Genomic DNA, 18,648 nt, shown 5'->3' on the forward strand with positions numbered 1-18,648 from the left:
TGCTCAAAAAAGCTAGGTGTTCACGGTGTCTGCAGCTGGTCCAATTTTAGCTCTCCTGCCAAATCCAATTTTCAAGTAGGAATCCATCTGATGTCTCCTGAGGCCTCGGCTTGTCTGATTGCAATTCGAGGTTTGCACAGTTGTGCTGCAGGCCTGTCAGCAAGACAGCAGAAAAATAGCTCGTCGCCTGGGAGCGGCACAGAACCCCAAACATCCTTCCTAAGATGTGAGCAGAAGTTATTTTTATAACATGGAAGTGAAAGTGCTTCGTTAATAATCTGCATTTTTTCATCGAGGGTGAAATACAGTGAAGAAGATGCCTCAGTACAGGGCAGAGCTTTACTAGCCCAAGCACTGCTAGCTTGCAGAGCGCACGTCTGCCTTTTTGCTCCTTGATTTTTTCTTTATTGCTGAGGCGGCTGAACATGAAGGGACTTTCTCAGACCATCTCTCCCTTTACCTACGTCCCCGTTTCTTACAGCACCGTAGGGTTGGTGGCAGCTACCACTGCGCAATCTCCAAAGGCCCACCGAGGGCTGGCCTGCGTCCCAGTGAAAACCAGAGCCAACGCGCCCTAAACGCTGGGTCTTAAGCTCTCTCTGACCGCATTTTTACAACCACAATTGGGTCGGCAACAGTATTTTGTCTATGGGGGAAAAAGGAAAAAGGGGAAAAGCCGTTAACGTTGACCTGGCCAGAGGAAAGGAAGGCTGCGCGCTCGGCCGGTGGCAAAGGATAAACCTCCGCTAGCAAATCCGCCCGGGCTGCTCTGCACAGACCCAACCTTGCTGGGTTAGATACACGCACAGGCAAGGAGGAAGCTCGGGAAAAGCTTGGGAGGACACGGTAAAGCACCTCCGAGAGCCCGCTCCCGCGGAGAGCCCCCCTTCCCGGTGCTCCGTAGTGGGGCTTGGGCTTGCTCCTGCGGACACGGCCGCGCTCCCCGCTCGGACACTCCCCGAAAGAGCCCGGCAAGCGAGTTGGGCTTAACGCTCAAAACATTACCTGAAGATTTCAAGGGAAGCCAAAATGAGGTGGATTTTGTACGGCAACCCTTTCATCTCCGTGCCCACAAAAGTCCCCCAGAGCTAACAGCAGATCAGGGGAAGGTGGGAAGGGCACGCTGCGTTAATCAAATATCTGAATCAGAGCAGCACTTCAGCAGATTCTCTAAGCATGCAGTGTGTGACTAGGTCATTTAGAGGCAAAGCAAACTCACCAGCTTGAAATTAGGTACCTTCTTAAACAGTTTGCCGAACTGAGGACTGGAAGAACATTAAACTCATCGTGATGCTGCTGGAGATAAAAACTCTTCCGATTCTGTTCATCAGACCTTTCTTCTGCAGCTCTGCAACTTCAAATGTGTGTGCTGAAATTCTCACCTGCACCTCTGCTGGCTTAAAACCCCTTGTTTTACTTCTGGTCTTTCCTGGTCTCACATGCAAAGCTGTACATAGCTCTGGAGAAGCAGCTCTGGGCGCAGTCACCTGCTTTAGCCACATGCAGAACAACATGGAGAAGAGGGGTGGCCTGGGCCATCAGCCGATCAACGTGCAGCTGAAATGTGTGGTTTGCTTTATTTTTTTTATATATGCTCTTTAACAACAAGCAAACTCTCAATTAAGTAATGGTCCGTTGGTTCACCAGACGTGGAGGAAGAGGTACGTGCGTGGAGAGAACGGGGCACCCATGGTGTGTTGGTTACCGTGGTCAGTTCAAACCTTGAAAAAACCAAAAATCCCACGAGCCAGACAACCTTGGAAAACATTGAGAAGTTCTTCTTTCAGCTATTTTCAAACAATATTCAAAACTAAGGGTGGAAGGTGGAGATGGGAACGTATTTATCCTCCATAACCTGGGGGAGGTTCTGGCCACCTCTCTGGAGGACCAGGCCAGCTTCTCGGCCCTGTGCAGCCCCGCCGGCTTCGCACAGGCACCGGAGCAGCCGCGTTTCAAACCACCGAAGCTCCTGCAAAACACGGCTCCTGGGCGGCCCCCGGGAAGGCAGCTCACGTCCGCAGGAGGCGACGGAGCCGCGGCTTCGGCCTCTCGTGTTTTCAGACGTAGCCTTCTGCAAACCGCGCAAGCGCGCTCTGCAGCGGGCTGGATATAAATCAAACACGGGCATTTCTAGGACCAGGCGAAGTTAATCCCCCATCTCGACATTTGTTTTGACACATCATCTCCTTGTGTGTCTGAACGCTGCAGTAATGTCTTCAGTTCTTTACACGGTGCACCTGGGTCTGCACGTCTGAGATTGCTGCTGAGGTCATTAAACAAATATGTGAACTGCCTATTTTCAAATTAATAGCACATGTACTCAATCTCCGTGCTCTTGGGCATAAGTTCAAAAATACAGAGACATAAAACTGGGGTGATTTACTGGACCTTTCCTAGACTGAAATGATTAATTGTCTGATTTACTGGTTCAATTTTTTATGCTGAAACCAATATTTTTATATTGGGGAATATATAGAAAAGGTTATCTGGAATGCCTTCATCATGTTGCTAAGTAAAAAAAACGATATTGTGATGAATAAATTTTATGTATTAACCTTTGATTCATGTCTATGAACAGAACTGTAAGCTGTCTCCATCTGATGCTAATAAGCTTTATGTCGAATTTCTTGGGATGCAAGTCAGTCTATTTGAGCAAACAAGATTGTCTTCCTGAATGGTCAGAAATGTTTTTGGCCATGATGGAAAATAGAAGTCTACAATATCTGTGGAAATGGACTCATAACATATGGCACAAAACAAATGACCAAGAAGCCAGAAAAACTGTCACAGGCATTTCACTCATCGTCAAAAACTTGCAAAAAATCCATTTAGGGGTTCCTCAGTGTCTAGGAGATCTGTAAGTCCTGGCAGACGCCAGGTGGTCGCCCGTCCGCTCTCGCACGGGCTCCTCCGTAGGGTTCCCCGGGGGCCGACAGCAGAAACGTTACTAGCAGGGTTGTGCCCGTATTTACCAGCGCAGCTCCGAGATCCCTAATCCCGTCGTTGCCGGAAAGGGGCAGCTGAAACGGCATCAATTTTAGAAAACGCTGGAGTGAACCATGGAGGACGTTGCTCTTGTTCTGGAGAGGTTTTCAGGGATTCACTGGGAAAAGCCAAAGCTGTTGAGGGTCTCCAGGGATTCCTGGGGAAAAGCCCAGGCCGTTGAGGGTTTCCCAGGACTCGCTGGCCACGGCCAAGCCGCTGCGCAGCCGGAGCTGAGGTGCGCCCGCGTCCCCGGTTTCCGCGCTCAGGCCTGGGAGAACCGGTGGTTGCTGCCGGCTCATCAAACGCGGCCGTCCTGCCCGGCCGCCCGCTGCGCGCCGCTGTCCCGTGAAGCAGATGCTGTAGGTGAGATGCCCCTTCGGCTACAGCTCTTGAGCATTTCTTTAAACCAGATTTTTTCCCTCCTATACCCGGAAACCTAGCTGTGAACCCAGCGCTCGGTGACCCCCAGCCTTTTTCCGCCGGGCTCTGCTGCCCTGGGCTCTCGGGGTGCAAGTTAACTGCTGACTCGAATGTCAGCACCTCCTTTGCTTTGACGGGTTTTGCATGGTTTTGGTGTCACATGCATTAGTACAGGAAGATAACTAAAACCAGAATACCTCTTCCTCGTCACGGAACAGTCTTTGAGCTTTTTATCCTGGTCTTCACCTTAAAGTGCCAGCACGTGCCTTTGTCTCCGTTCAGCACCTGAAATTACCTTGTGGTTTGTCTTTTGCTGCGGCAGGAATGGGGAAAACGCAACGCTGCTTCCTTCGACATTACCTTAACTGCACTGCATTATATTTACTTGCTCTGTGATAAACACCAGCCCTCTGCGGTCAAACAGCTCGGCAACTGAACTGAAAATATTGCTGTGCTCTACAGTACGCGACACCCTAAAACTTGCTGTTTTTTTCACCGCCGCTCTACAGCTTCGGGCCGCTGCTGGCTGGTGCAGCAGCACCCGGGCAGCCCGGCGCCGGCGGCGCTTTCCCTCCCGGCACCTCGCTCCTCTTTGCTGTTGGGTAGTTTTGTCCTTTGCCGTCCCCTGAGATTTGACCCTTAAGTTTCGCATTGCACTTGCCCTTTTCCATTAGCGTCGGGGTCACTGCGCAGCGCGGCAGCACTGCAGAGGGAAACCGTCCCCGAGGGACCACTTAACGTGCTGGAAAGGCAAGTCTGCCTCGTGTCCACGGAGCGGGGCGAGCCGGGGCTTCGCCGCCGTCGCCGCCGTTGCTCCTTCCTACCGTCAAGGAGGAAATTGCAATGGGCAAGCGCGGTAGCGGAGGGCGATGCTAGCCCAGGGTGCTTGAGTCCACGTAGCCCTTCCCGGTGGCCCTCACTGAATCAGCAGCGTCCCAGGATTACAAGCTCCACTGCCTCCATCATTTATTTATGCATTCATTTAATCTCGCCCCACCGAGGCAGGTGTTTTAAGATTAAAATATTCCTTATTTTCAACAGCTGTGATAAATATTGATGCAGCATTTCAAACAGTATGTGCACAAGCAGGTCTCTCCGAGGACTGGAAAGCAACCGGGACTAGTTTGCAATAGTTCAGTAAAAAGCCGTGTGTGCTACAAAGGGGAAAAGACGAATACTAATGATAACGGGCAGGCTGCGGCTCCACAAACGCCGGCTCGCCTCGCATCGGAGAGGGGAAGATCCCGCAGCTTCGGTACCTGGTGGCCCAAGGCTTTTGTTTCTAATGAACGGACAAGCTCCTGCAAGCCGGGCGATTAATCTGACGGGCCTGCCCGATTTTGTCAGCCCCTCCCGTGACACCATCCGCGAGCCTGCGCGGCTCCGGCTTGCGCTGCAGACCGAGCGCAGCGGCAGGCGGGCAACGCGGCCGGGGCCGCCGCTGCGAACCTCGGCGGCTCGGGCGCCGCGCCGCCGGGCTTGGGCGTCTCCGCACGAGTTGTTCGGAGCAGGGTCTCCGGGGGTATTACAGCTCCTGCGTACCTTCATCAGGGGCTCTGCAAGCAAATACGAATATTGTGTCGGCGAAGGAGGGGTCGCTGGTGGCCGGGATTTGCAGGAAGCCTCTGTCCTTCTTCCCGCTTTTGTCGCTGTGTTAAACTACGGCCTTGAGCAAAGGGCACGCGACGTTTTTCACTGCTTTCTAGGAAGCGTCGCCGAGTAGGACGTCTTTAACGCTTATTTTTCCTGTGGCTGGCTGGCACCTTGACGGACATCACCAATCTTCACGACGCCCATCGAGAGCCATCGTGTTTCTCTCCAAGGGGGCAGCCAGGCCTGATGCACCCGGTGCCGCGCGCGGGCGCAAAGCCCAGGCCATGGGCAACGGGGGCTCGCGCCAGCGTCCGCCGGGAGCCAGCGCTCGCCGAGAGGGCGGAAAATCCCCTTTCCGGCCTCGCCGCCGGCTTGTTGCACCTCTCGGTGCCCCGCGTGGAAAATCGCGCGTGCAGGCGTCCGGCGGGCTGCAGCGTCTGCCCCGGGCTCCGGCTGCACCGCGACCTTCCCACCAGCGCGTGCGAGCGGCCCAAAGTGGAGGAAAGCACGAGTGCGGATGCGATGCTGCCCTGTCCCTTAGTAGAGCACCTGGGAAAAGCTAGCAGCGAGATTTAAGGCTCTGTTGTACCAAACGGGCCGGCTTGGAGGTAATTTAATTTATGTTCACGGATAGCCATCAAAGCAGAAGAAAAAAGACCGCAACCCGCAGTTAGAAACTGCTTCTTCAACAGAACTTGCTGGCATTTCTCTCGAAGGAGGCGGTAACGTTTTTAAAGAGCGGTGGTTAAGCAGCTCGCGGTGCTCGGCAGGAGGGCGATAAATCCCGGGCTTGCTCGCTTGGCCCCCTCGGCGGCGCGGCGTGCGCGCGGGGACTCAGCACCGCGCGGGGCCGCCGGCCCCGGCCCTCGCCGCGCTCCAGAGTCAATTAAATTACGGCCACCTTAATTCCGAATAAGGCTGTCTACACGGGGATTTAATGAGGTTTAGCTAATCCGCTTTAGAAATTAATGCAGATTAATTAGCTCTAATAAACGGAGCGGATGCCCCAGCTCTCCCGAGGCTCCACCTGTGGCTGTCGCCGCTTTTCTCACCAACCTTGCTTCACTTTTTCACCTTACCGGGGTGAAGGTACCTTTCTGCTTTTTATTTCTTCTTCTTCTTCTTTTTTTTCTTTTCTTGCTGGACAGGAAATGTCTTGATGCAATATTTAACGTTAAGGCCTGGGGGACTTTGGGTGATTGAAGACAGGATCTTCGTTCTGACAGCTTAATGCATTTTACATCACGATGCCGCTGCATACTTTTATTTGTGCCGAGAAATCCAGCATGAGATCTCCTCTGCTAAGTCCTCGTAAGACATAAAAACGTTGTCCCTTTCCCCTCCTGACCTAATCTCCTTTTTGTCTTTATGAGCTTTTGGTCGTCTCAAATCTTTCAGGGTTTCACTGACCGTAATCCGATGAGGAGGAGGAGGAGAAGACGAGCGAAGCCGAGTTTCCCGGGCACCTGCTTTTTGGCCGTGCGGCTCCCGGGCTGTGGTGCAAAGCGCCCTCGGCTCGGGCGGCGCGGCCTTCGCAGGACGCCCTGTCGGTAAAAACTCCGCCGAAAACAGAATCGACGCTTTCACACGTGAGCCGGGCGTGCAAACGCCCGGCCTCCTCGGCTGGAGACGCGCCCGCGATAAGGCAAAGCGAGCACGCCGGCGCTCTGGCCTCGGCGGTTTTTGCGGAGAAGTCACGTTTGAGGGCGCAGCAAGTGCGTCTGGTCGGGGGCCGGCACCAGGCTCGGGTTTAGGTTCCTCGCAACCGGGGAGAGTATCAGTCAGCCTTGACCTAATATTATGTTGATTCCCAAGTAATTACATTTGTTATTTGCAGGATCTGCAGTAAATCGAGTTGTGGCATTTATGTGGATGTTTCGCAGGAGCAATTTCAGCGGTCGTTAACCGCATCTTCTCCCGGTCGCCCGTTGCATTAACCCTTCCAGTGCCCCCAGGCACGGGACATCCGTCCACTGAGCGGGCGGTTTTTACGGGCCGGGAGGCCGAAGGCAACCCAACCGGAGCCAGCGCAGCCGCGCGGCGCGTTGTGCCGGCCCGTGCGCGAGCGCCGGGAAAGCTCTCGCTTGCCCTCCGCCATGGCGGCGGAAAGCAGGGTTTTACGGCCCCCGGAAAGGAAAAATGCCAAGGAAAGGAGGCGGGGAATACCCGACACGCTTCGTACGCCGGCTTTGGCAAAGCCCCGGGCATCCCCCGCCTGCGGGCGTGGGGCGTGCGGCGCCGCTTGGGCGGTGAAGCGCTTCCCAAGCCCGTCAGCGCGAGCCCGTCCACGGCGCCGGGTCGCGGGGCTGGGAGCGGGCTGCAGCTGGGTATTAAGCAAGCGGGAACCGTTTTAAGGACCTCCTTCTCCCTCCGTAAACCACATCTGGTTCTTGTTTCCGTAGCTGACACATCCTCTGAGATGCATCCTACTTCGCTGGATTAGTCGTATTGCAAGATTTAAAGGGGAAAACCCCCCTTCACGCACACAGTTATTTTGTGTCTCAAAACAGTAGATTTCCAGCAGATGCAGCGCGGCTCTCGCAGCCTCGGATCGTGGCTCTTGGAGGGGTTTTGCGTTGCCCCAGCAGAAGGCCAAATGCTCCCTTTACTTCTTCAATCGATCCCGCAACAGCAAATGGTCTTAAAGGCTTCGGACCGGAGAGGAGATCCAGGAGGACCTTCGGAAAAGGACCTGAGGCTGCAGGTCTGTGGCACGTGAAAAGTTACTGCAGAGCAACTCCCAGCTTTGCTCTTTTCATCCTTTTTGTCCTCAGCCCAGTGGAGGGGCTGAATGTTTTTTGCCAAATTTTGAAAGCCCCCAGGAGAGAGCCACCCACGCCAGGAGAGCAGGTCTAGGAGCCCATTGCATGAGCTCCGGCGAACGAGCAGGGCGGGCTCCTGCCGGGGGGATCGCTGCGGCCCAAAAGCTGGCAACGGCCAAAGCGGAGGGGAATTCATTGCTGTCCTGGAACGACGTCTACTGAGTTAGGTGTCCAAAACCTCCCTGCTGCAAGGGGTGAACCATGTTGCGAGGGATCCAGCTGCTTCTGCCCCAAGCGGCTCCTTGGGGGCAGCAGCAGCTCGGGGGCTTCCACCGAGCGGCCGGAGAACCGGCCAGAGCAATAGCCTCCGGCAAAGCACCAGCAACGTCCAGGCGTCGTTCGCCTTTTAAGAGCTGCTTTTCCGCCTGTTGCTTAGGCTAAGTTTGCAAAGCTGGAGTTGGCCGGGGCGCTGCAGGTATCCCTCCTTCCCCGCGCCCTTGGTCTCTGAGCTGTTCGAGCCAAGCTCCAGCCCGGGGAAAGGGGACGCTCGCTGCTGGCGTGGCGAGCGGTGGGGTGCTCGTCCTCACCCTGGCGTGACCCACGTTGGAGTTTCACCCTCTGAAAACACAGATATTGGAGTCTCCGTCACTGCGGCTCATGCAGTTCAACACTTTTGCAGTTGGTGGGAGCTGCAACGGGCCTTCGACGTGCAGGCTCAGGGGGCGTCCGGGCGAGTGCTGGCCCAGCTCCTCCAGGCCTGGCCTTGGAAACACCGTGCTCTAGGTCGTGGCTCATAACCCACCTTCCTCTGTAATTTATGGCATTAACTGCTGCATACAGGGGTGTGTTGGAGTATGCAGCTTGGGTCTCTTGCTCCTCACTCGTTGCACCGGCCCTGCGGGGCGAAACGGTGCAGGAACTTGTCGGGAAAGGTTTCACCACTGAACACCACCCAGCAAGGCTTTTGGAGCCGAGTCCAAACCTGGGTGCCGTCACCCCGGGGTCCGGCGCCCGTGGGTAAATAAATCCCATGGGCCAGTGAGCCAGGCCTGGATGTTTCTCCACAAGTGTCGTAGACCGGAGTGATCCAAGCGATCGGATGTCTTGGGCCCACGTGGTCCCCGGCGAGCATTTACAAGCTCCCTGTCCTCGCCCCAGGGACTTCGCGAGGAACCGGGCGGGTTGAGGGTTTCCCGGGAAGAAGCTCTTTAAAAATCAAAGAGCCTCGGCGAGGAGGCGGGGAGAGGGGGAAAGCCTCCGCGCGTGGGCGCGAGCGCTGACGTGTTGGACTGAACACCGACGTTTATTTTAAGGTCTTGGTTTTTAACGCTTTCTCCAGGAAGGCAAAGCTGCCTGTGCAGAAAGCTGGGTGCTATCAGGCAAGGGCTAATTAATATTTTATGGGCTTATAGATTTTTTTTTTCCTCAGCAGCTGGTCTTAAATAAAGACCAATTTGCAAAAGTGTTAATTAACTCTAATTACAAAGCACATTACAGCTTCTCTGAGGATTTCCTTCTGGAGAGCTGCACGTAGATGTTCAGCCACTCATCTTGATCATGCTGCGCCACTGGTTATTTGATAAGCGATTTTTTTTTAAGGACTCCACACACATTTCCAAACCAGGATGCTCAAATTCTGCGTTAGCTAATGACGGAGGAGGACACGAAATGGCCAAGCTAATGGGAGCTGCCAAGTGCTTTCGCCTGGGCTTCGTGTGCATTACCAGAATGCCAGAAATGCTTAAAATTAGACGCTTTCTTATGCTTCATTCCTCTGATGGGAAACGAGGACAGTTCATATCATGCAAACTGAGGACAACACCCTTGCATGGAGCAGCATAACACTCTGTGGAAATGCCCAGCTCTGGGTTTGAACCTTGGTGGCCACAGGGTGTCCGGTTTCCATCAAAGATGCAGTTCAGGAGCTGCATCTGCATCTTCCTGAGGTTGCCCTGCTTGGTTGGCCGATCAAAAAAAGATGTTTTGGGGAATTTGGGGCTCCTTGCAGGGATCTAGCTCCCTTGGTCTCCTCCTCGTGGTCACCATGCAGAGACGTTGGACAAGGAATGGGGAAGAGCCGGGGCCAGCCTCAGGTTTTCTCTGTGGGCATCTCCAGAAGATCATCTCCAGGAGGGAGCGGGGGCGAGCCGGGGCCTTTCCTCACCGCTCTGCCGCCGGTCGGCCGAGCCGCCGCAGAGGAAGAAATAAACAGACGGAAGAGTTTTCCATAAAAATGCAAACAGGTTGTAAAAATGTCTTCCAAACCTAAATATTGCTGGAGGACGCGCCAGCTCGGATGAATATTTTGACAAGAAGAAGCAAAAGACAAAAGGATAAGTTGAACGATGTCAGAACAAATTGTTTGCATTTCCGCGATAAAATACTGCTGTAGAAGCGATAGTTTATTTAACGAAGGCGCGCGCGTTACGCTGCCCGCTGTGAGTGTGCACCCAGGTAAACTCAGACGCTGCCACGTCTCTTCTCCCTTTGTTTTTCTTTCACTTTTTTTTCTTGCAAATCCCTCGATAAAAAGCCGCCCTGTTGGCAGCGTTCCCCGAGCTCGGCTGGGACGTTTCTAGCCCGGCCCGGCCTGCCAGAAATCCCCAAGCTTTGCCGCTTGGCAGTTCCAGCCGTCGTTTCCGAATTTTTGTCGTGGCAAAAAGAAAAATCCCAAAATAAGGCAAATAAGGCATCTGAGCCGCCGCCTGGCCGGGGCTGTCAGCTGGGGCGGCCGCGGCGCGAGCAAGCTGCACCCGCGGGCTGCTGAAGGACGTGCTGCATACAACATACTTTGATTAGACTAGGAAGCAACTTCAGCTTTGCTTCTGCATCTAAGGCTTGAGCTATGCATTTTTCTTTCTTGTTTCTTTTTTTTTTTTTTTCCAGGAAACAAAATCTGCTAAAATCCCGTTGTGTTTGCATATTTTAATATAGCTGAGCAAGGGAGTCCTGGCCGCGTGCTGATGCGCACACTCGGGAGAGATGGTTATATAAACGTTATTTTTAGACACGATGAAAATGTTCTTTAGAGCTAGCACACTTTCCCCGCTCGCTCTCCCGAGCTGCGAGACCCCTGTCTGTCGGGCAGGGTCAGATTTTGCCCGTGCCGGGGCTCTTGCTCCGGGCAGGGTGGCGTTAAACACGCGCTTGCGTTGCGCGCGCGACGCAGCCGTCGGCCGCGGCTCGCCGTCGGCATGCACGGCCGAGGAGCAAATCTGGCCCGCAGAAGCCTTAAAATGCTTCGTCTTTCCCCAAGAGGATTCCCACGAACGTTTACCGGGGAACTTGGAATAGTTTCTGGTCTCGTACGAAGGTAGTTGTTGGAAAATTAAATGAAATGCTTATTATAGGCTAAGTAAAAGAGAACAAGCCTAAAGGGACTGGCGTGATCCTCCGGGTGAATGATGTCGAATGACGAACCTCGGCGGCTGAAGGTTTTTTGCAAAAGTGAAGCTTTTGCAAAAAGTTTTTGCAGAAAGTTTTTGCAGAAAGGTCAAAAAGTTGGTTTCTAGGTATAAAAACCAAAGAAAGAAGCATTTCTGCAAGAAAATAAACACAAATGTTAAATATCCCATTTCCATCTAAAAATGCAAGTGCAACGTAGGTGCAAAGTCTGCTCACCCATGCCGCACCGTGGACAAGGCAGTGAAGATAACAGCCGCTCTGTGGGTCTGTATGCACAGTCGACAAACTTCACCTGATGAAAAAAATTATAAATTTAATAATTTTCAGTCTTATTTTCTGCAGTGCACTGCTGGAGGCAGGGTGCTGGGCCAGGCAGACCTCCTGCATCCGCCGAACGCAGCTGTTCTCGCGGCCGCCTGGGGATCCGGCTCGCTCGCTTCGCCCTTCCCCCTGTTACCTGCCTTCAGCACACAGGGCTAAAGCCAGATGGCTGAAAGTTCACTTTCAGCAAAAAAAAAAAAGGGGGGGGGAGGAACCCCTCCACAAGGTCCCCAGAGAAACACGCTCTGCGCTGCGGAGCCCCCGGGAATTCCCACCGCTCCGAAGAACAAGTCCGCGGAGCGGCACCGTCTGCAGCCCGTGACTCCCCCAGCCGCGGGCTCGTTGTCCCGGCTGCACGAGCGGAACGACTTCCTAGGGCAAAGAAAAAAAAAAAAAGGAAAAAGAGAAAAGGGAAAAAAAGGGGAAAAAAAGGAAAAAGGGGAAAGACGGAAAAAAAAAGGAAAAAAAGGGGAAAAAAGGGGAAAAAAGGGAGAAAATGAAGTTAGTTGAGGTCAGCGCCGCGCTAGCTGCCTGTGCTTGCTGCGGCGGAGGCCAGGCTGGAGCGGGGCCGGCGGGTCCCGAGCGCCGGGCGGTGGCCGGACCGCAACCGGGAGCGGGGAGAGCGCGGGGAGAGCGCGGGGAGAGCGCGTCCGCGCTCGGCGCGTAAGCTTCACTCTGTGGCTCTGCAAAACGCAGACGGAAATAAAAGTTGGAGTGTTAAATTAAAAAAGAAAAGGGTACCGAGGAGAAGGCATCTGTTCACGCATGGAGGGAGCAGAGCAAAGCCACGCGTACGGATGGAATTTAAAATAGACGGAAGAGTTAGCGAGGCAAAAGTGGGGGGAAGCTGCTTGAAATGCGAGGAGCTCGAGGCTCTGCCGAAGCGGTTCTAGACCACGTGGAGAAGCATCAGCCCCCGCCGGCCGCCTCCTGCCGCGGCCGCTCCGCGGCCCGATGACCACCACCCTCGCCGCGCCGCCACAGCTCTCCCTGCTCTTTTATGGTTCGAGATTAGAAATCAAAAAAAAAAAAAAAAAAAAAAAAAAATCCAAAGTTACGCAGAAACATTTGTGCAGCCAAGATAAACACGTAGAGGAGTCGCTTTGATTTATCCCCCAGGGCCTCCTGTGAGACTGGATCCACAAAATGCTTATGGAAATTAATACCTCACTGGATTATAAATTGCAAAAATTTTCCCGAATTCCCAACATCTGCTTTCTGCCGCAACGGTCTTTTACATACCACCCATTTTCGGTCACCAGGCATCTGTTCTATTTATTAATTGAAAAATTGTCTCAGAGGGTTTTTCTTCCAGTTCTTTTCCTAACGCGTATTTAGGGCAGCGTATGAAGTATATCCCGTTGTATCAGCGTGTCAAATACTGTCTCCTGCAATTTAACAGTGTAAAACTAGCGGTCGCTATCAGCAAGGCCATTTGGCAATTCAGGAAGAGGTAAATCACTTCAGACCCATTTCCCCGTGCGTTTCAGAGCGGCATTTCACGTTCGACGGCACCGCGTGCCCCATGGAGGGGAATTTTCCTGGTATCGTTTTACAGGATGTGTTAAACGGTATATACAGCAGTCTCATGCATGCATATGAAAATATACATTGATATTACAGGACCTAGAGTGCGTGAGTCAGTTTTTAGCACCGTTAGCAATACGGACAAGCCGGGGTAGAGCCCAAAGCAAACACACCCACGGGCGGTTCAAGATCACCCAGCAAGCAGGAGGAACCCGGGGACGCGCAGCACCCGGGTCTGAGGCAGGGTGAGAAGCAGTACGAGAAATGCAAAATGGTGTAGTAGCTGGGAAAAATATAAGGCACGCGGCCAGAAAGCAGGGATTAGCTCTTCAGCCTGCGGGCGAGCAGAGATCAGGGGAAGGTGGGGAACTTGGGGAAAACTGCACAGCAGCACCAAGGCAAATACCACGACTACTCTTGCCTACATGAGAGGCCTACGGTTTGCCCCAAAACGTGCTAGCTTCTGCATTTCTAAATATCTCAAAGTAGAAAATAATGGGAGTATTTGCCATAAATAAGATCTGACGTGGAGCACGCTTCGTGTCAGCTCTCCAGCGCCGGTGCTGGACCCTGCCGGAAGCTAAAGTGTGGCGAAAAATGACACTGCAGGTAAGGACAAGGGGGCAAATTGCGATACGGTGTGACCACAGACCTAGGACATGGCAAATGCCTTCATCCCCCAGCGGACAGGTGGCCTCTCAACCAAAGGGATTTGATACCTGACCATTTCCCTCCCTCCAAGGTTAATCCATTAATCTGAATTTTCAGATTAATCATCCGATTCCTTGCTGAGGACTTCGCATTTCCCCATTTTAGTGTCAGTCCTGCTCGTTTTCACAGTCTGGAGCCTCCAAGCGCCCCGGGAAGGGAAGGGGAGGGAAGGGGAGGGAAGGGAAGGGAAGGGAAGGGAAGGGGAGGGAAGGGAAGGGGAGGGAAGGGAAGGGAAGGGAAGGGAAGGGAAGGGAAGGGAAGGGGAGGGAAGGGAAGGGAAGGGAAGGGAAGGGAAGGGAAGGGAAGGGAAGGGAAGGGGAGGGAAGGGAAGGGAAGGGAAGGGGAGGGAAGGGAAGGGAAGGGAAGGGAAGGGAAGGGAAGGGAAGGGAAGGGAAGGGAAGGGGAGGGAAGGGAAGGGGAGGGAAGGGAAGGGAAGGGAAGGGAAGGGAAGGGAAGGGAAGGGAAGGGAAGGGGAGGGAAGGGAAGGGGAGGGAAGGGAAGGGAAGGGAAGGGAAGGGAAGGGGAGGGAAGGGAAGGGAAGGGAAGGGAAGGGGAGGGAAGGGGAGGGAAGGGAAGGGAAGGGAAGGGAAGGGAAGGGAAGGGAAGGGAAGGGGAGGGAAGGGAAGGGGAGGGAAGGGAAGGGAAGGGAAGGGAAGGGGAGGGAAGGGAAGGGGAGGGAAGGGAAGGGGAGGGAAGGGAAGGGGAGGGAAGGGAAGGGAAGGGAAGGGAAGGGAAGGGAAGGGGAGGGAAGGGAAGGGGAGGGAAGGGAAGGGGAGGGAAGGGAAGGGGAGGGAAGGGAAGGGAAGGGAAGGGAAGGGAAGGGAAGGGAAGGGAAGGGAAGGGAAGGGAAGGGAAGGGAAGGGAAGGGAAGGGAAGGGAAGGGAAGGGAAGGGAAGGGAAGGGGAGGGAAGGGAAGGGGAGGGAAGGGAAGGGAAGGGAAGGGAAGGGAAGGGAAGGGAAGGCAAGGCAGTCTAGGGCTTGTGAGGGCCTGAGAGCAACGAGAGACATCTCCTGCAGGGAGAAGCGGTTCTTTGATCCCAACCACATGCCGGCACCAAAAAAGACAACTTTTGTGATCACTTGCCTGTGATGCTTTATTTTTCCAACCATATACTCCAGGCAGGAAAAAAAAAGGTAGAACTTTAAAGTCTCTGACCAGGGATAGTTTGACAACCCGTACTTCATATCAAGCCACGGGCTCATCGATGCTCTTCTGCTCCAGGAATATTCCTCTCCGCACAGCGCTTGGCCTCAGCGGCGTCCCACCGAGGAGAGGTCAACGAACCCGGCGGCCGCGCTGCTCCACCGCCTCCTGCGCGGCGCCTGCCGAGCGTGTCGCGGCGCTGGGCTCGGGCCGAGCCGCGCGGGAGCCGACGGCGGCGCGCACAGCGCGCGGGGCGATGCCGGCGCTTCCCAAGCGCGGCAGAGAGAGAGCATCAAAGCAACGGGCTGGAATTTCCTGCCCGGGCAGCGCCGCCGCATCGGCCTCTGTCCGACGGGGACCGGCGCTTTGCTTCTGCGCTGGCGGCCCGTGAATACCCTTCTGGCTTTGGGGGAGTTGGAGAAAAGTGACGACGGCCGCATTTTCCAGGTAGCAGACCTCCAAGAGCACTCTCAGGCATGGCTTAAGCTTTGGTAGAGCCCCCGCCGGCACGTGCCTCGAGCACTGCGTGGCGGGGTGAAGTTGTGCGCAGCAGCAAACTGGACTGGAGTTTTTCTTCCCGTGCAAAGTGACACCTAGATATTCACTGCTTCGCAAAATGTTTATGGGCATCGTAGTTACAGCACGGGGCAACCAGCTCAGCATGCTGGTCCCATAGCTGGGACGACGACAGCTTTCCAGCACGGTCGTCCCAAGAACATGCGTGACGCTTTGTTTAAAGACTCAAAGAGCTGCAGAGCCACCCGGGAGAGGGAGGCTGCGAGGGCCAGGGGTTCCCACGGCAGCAGCTCGCGCGCTGTAAATCGCTCCGTAAGGGAAGCCTGGAAGATAAGAGCAAGCACAGAAATTGGCCTAGGCTGGAACTAGACTCCACACCGCAGAGAGCTTGTTAGAGTCGAGCTATGCAGCTCTGCTCTGATGAGCGCAGTGAGAAGCTGGAACCGGGGAGCTGTGACAGGCCAGCCCTTGGCTGCAGACATTAGGAATTGCAGAATTAGATCACTTGCGGTGTTCAGTGTTCAATCTGGGAGGTAACAGAAGATGAAAAGAAAGAGAAAGGAATATGCAATTTAGGTTGTGCAGTAGATTATTAAGAAAAGAGTAAATGGAATTAATGCGGGCTCTGTCTGTCTGTTTCTGCTGCCCCTCCTCAGTACCATTAAGTTATACATTATAAAATGAGTTAGGCTAGCTTCAGGAGAAAATAATTTTCCCCTCACCAGCTAGACCTCTGACAGGTCTCGGGAGACATCTACAGGATCTCTACTATTAACAGTGTCCTTAAGGTTTTTAAAGGCAAATTCTACAGAATATTCTCCGTGATAAAATTTTCAAACCCGCCTATATGGCTTCAAAGCTGAAATCCTATTACCATTGCAAAAGCGATTGGGAGCTCTTCCCACCGTCCATAGCTCCAGTGCAGAGCTCAGGTGCTTCCTACAACGTGCAGGTTCAAGCCAGCAATGAAAGATTCGGATTAGAAACTTCTCGGACACTGAGCGAAAGGCACCAAGCAGGTGGCCTGAAGAAGGCCCGTAGGTGTCGGACAGAAACCTCTGTGGGTTTGCTCTTCTGCAGTCCAGACATTTTGGTGCTTGGGCCCCGCGTGTGGCAAAAGAGCCCAGTCTCAGTGTCCTCTCCATTGCCCAGAAGTGCTCTGTCTGCTCCCAAACGTCCTGTTCTACCGTGTCTTTACCTTGCCAAAAGCAGTCGTCGTTGGCAGGACTGGAAGTTTTAATCTGAGATTTGGATTCTGCTGCCTGTACCAACTCAGAGTAACCGAGACCGTGATCGATTCTCTTTCCGCTGGTGTAGAAAGCACGGGCAAAGCTAAGTTTTCCTCAGTACAATAACTTTTAAAGTCAGGGCCAGTTTCCTTGTCCTTTCTAATCATATCAAGAGGGTCTACCATAAACAGCCAATTTATTTTCAAGTTGTTTTGCCACATCATTTTCCAAAATCAAAATTTTAGAGCTTGCTTTGAGAGATCTAACTTTTGGACGTAAACACACGACTTTCTTGGCATTCGTTATATGACTATCTCTTTAGAGCCTATGTAGATGGGTGAGAGATGAGTAACCCGGGTCTTGAACTTTAACCACTAAGTCTCAGTGAGTGTGAACCGATCAGAAACAGGACAACGAGACAACCCATCAGAAACAGGACAAGCTTACAAGTTGGTTGACTTCTCCAGTACTTTGGTGGAGTGCAAGAGCTTTGCAGGCACTGAAAGAGTGAAACAGAATTAGGCAGACTGACGTGACCGAGCATATCAGAACATGCAGCCTGACTGTGGCCATAAGGTTGATTTTTAAACTTGATTTCCTCCTTCTTAGCAGGGAATAGTTGCGAGTGTTGAAGTCGTCGATCCCTGCTGCAGCACACTGCTGCCTTCACAGCACTGGCTGACCTTGTCTCTCTCGCTCCTCCCCAAGCCCCGCACCTCCTCATCATGGAGTCGGGATGTGCTTTGCATCTTTTGCACTTGCTTGAAACAGCATGTTTCAAGCACCGGCTCTTCCATCAGGTTTGCCAAGAAAACAGAGTCAGGACAAACTTGCTCCAGGGGAAAAAAAATATCAGCTTCAGACGTTAGACAACACTTGCTTCCTACACCGTATCGGAGATTTATAGCCTCTAGAAACACAGAGTCTGGCTTTTTGGAAGCTAAATGTCTCCACACTACTTATCTTTGCAGGCGTTTGAGCACAGCTTCATGTGACTCAGCAAACGCAAGGACCAGCCCAGCACTTGCTCGCGACACAACTGAGAACTGCAGCTCATCCAAGCGCCAGCTCCGCAGGAGCAGACTGTACCTTAATCCATTTAACACGGTACGTTGTTGCAACCACTCCAAAGCATTAGTCATAATTCCAAAGTATTAATCGTTACGGTACTTCTGCAAGTCCAGAGACTAACGATTTGCCAAGGTATTTGCCAACGGGTTTGCAGCACGCCAGCTAGACGTGGATGAAGCAGCACGCTCAGGTTAAGGTAGCGCGATATGAAAGTTGGTTTAGGTTATACAACACTTCTATCCTGATAGCTTAGAGGCATCTTTTGCGAGAAAAAAATATACAAGACTACACGTACACACACATACAAAAAAGAACTAAAAATAAACCCAAAAGCCAAAGACAAAATGAATTTCTCATGCAAACTATGGAAAGACATGGCAATAATATGTTTGTTATTTTTTCTTATTCATTCACCCCTGAGTAAATACTCTCTAATCCATATGCATTAGCGTGGCAGCCTGCTGCGAAGTGCAACAAGCCCAGTCTCGGCCAGAGCAGGCAGGGAGCGAGACCCGGAACCAAGGGGACTTCACGGAAAACGATCTGGTGAGCAGCCTATTCCCTGTGCTTGGAGGAAATCGGGACCCGGTACAGGCTGCCCCGAGCTGCTCTTTGCTGCGCTGCTCTAACCCGCTTCCATCTCGGAGGACAAAAGCGTGGTAACTGCTTAGTATTGCTCAGACTTTCCCCCCAAACACCCTTAACTAGTTGTTTCACAAAAGCTGAAGGCCGGAATAAGTAATGCCAAGCAGTGCTGGTTGCAAGGTAGAATTCCCAGCTTGCAGAAAGTTGGGAATTTCCCCCGAATACCATTCTGAATCAGAACAGGAAAAAATTTCACATTTCTCAACGTGGAATTTTTCATACTCTGGCTTTAGCTTGTGTTACATGTCATCTGAAGAGTGGGATTTAATTCCTTGTCTATTATATTATGATGTGATATTAGAGGCCAATGATCATATAA

At 53.0% G+C, this 18,648-nt stretch overlaps 1 long non-coding RNA gene across 1 annotated transcript; it reads left to right on the forward strand.

The window, feature by feature from the left end:
• The first annotated feature begins 15,072 nt into the window (after nt 1-15,072).
• Nucleotides 15,073-18,208, forward strand: LOC134142314 (uncharacterized). The gene is made up of 3 exons (XR_009958824.1): nt 15,073-15,315; nt 17,585-17,720; nt 18,134-18,208. It is a non-coding gene; the product is annotated as an uncharacterized LOC134142314 (long non-coding RNA).
• Nucleotides 18,209-18,648: the final 440 nt, after the last annotated feature.

Source organism: Rhea pennata, chromosome 6, assembly GCF_028389875.1.
Source record: "Rhea pennata isolate bPtePen1 chromosome 6, bPtePen1.pri, whole genome shotgun sequence".
Lineage (NCBI taxonomy): Eukaryota > Metazoa > Chordata > Aves > Rheiformes > Rheidae > Rhea > Rhea pennata.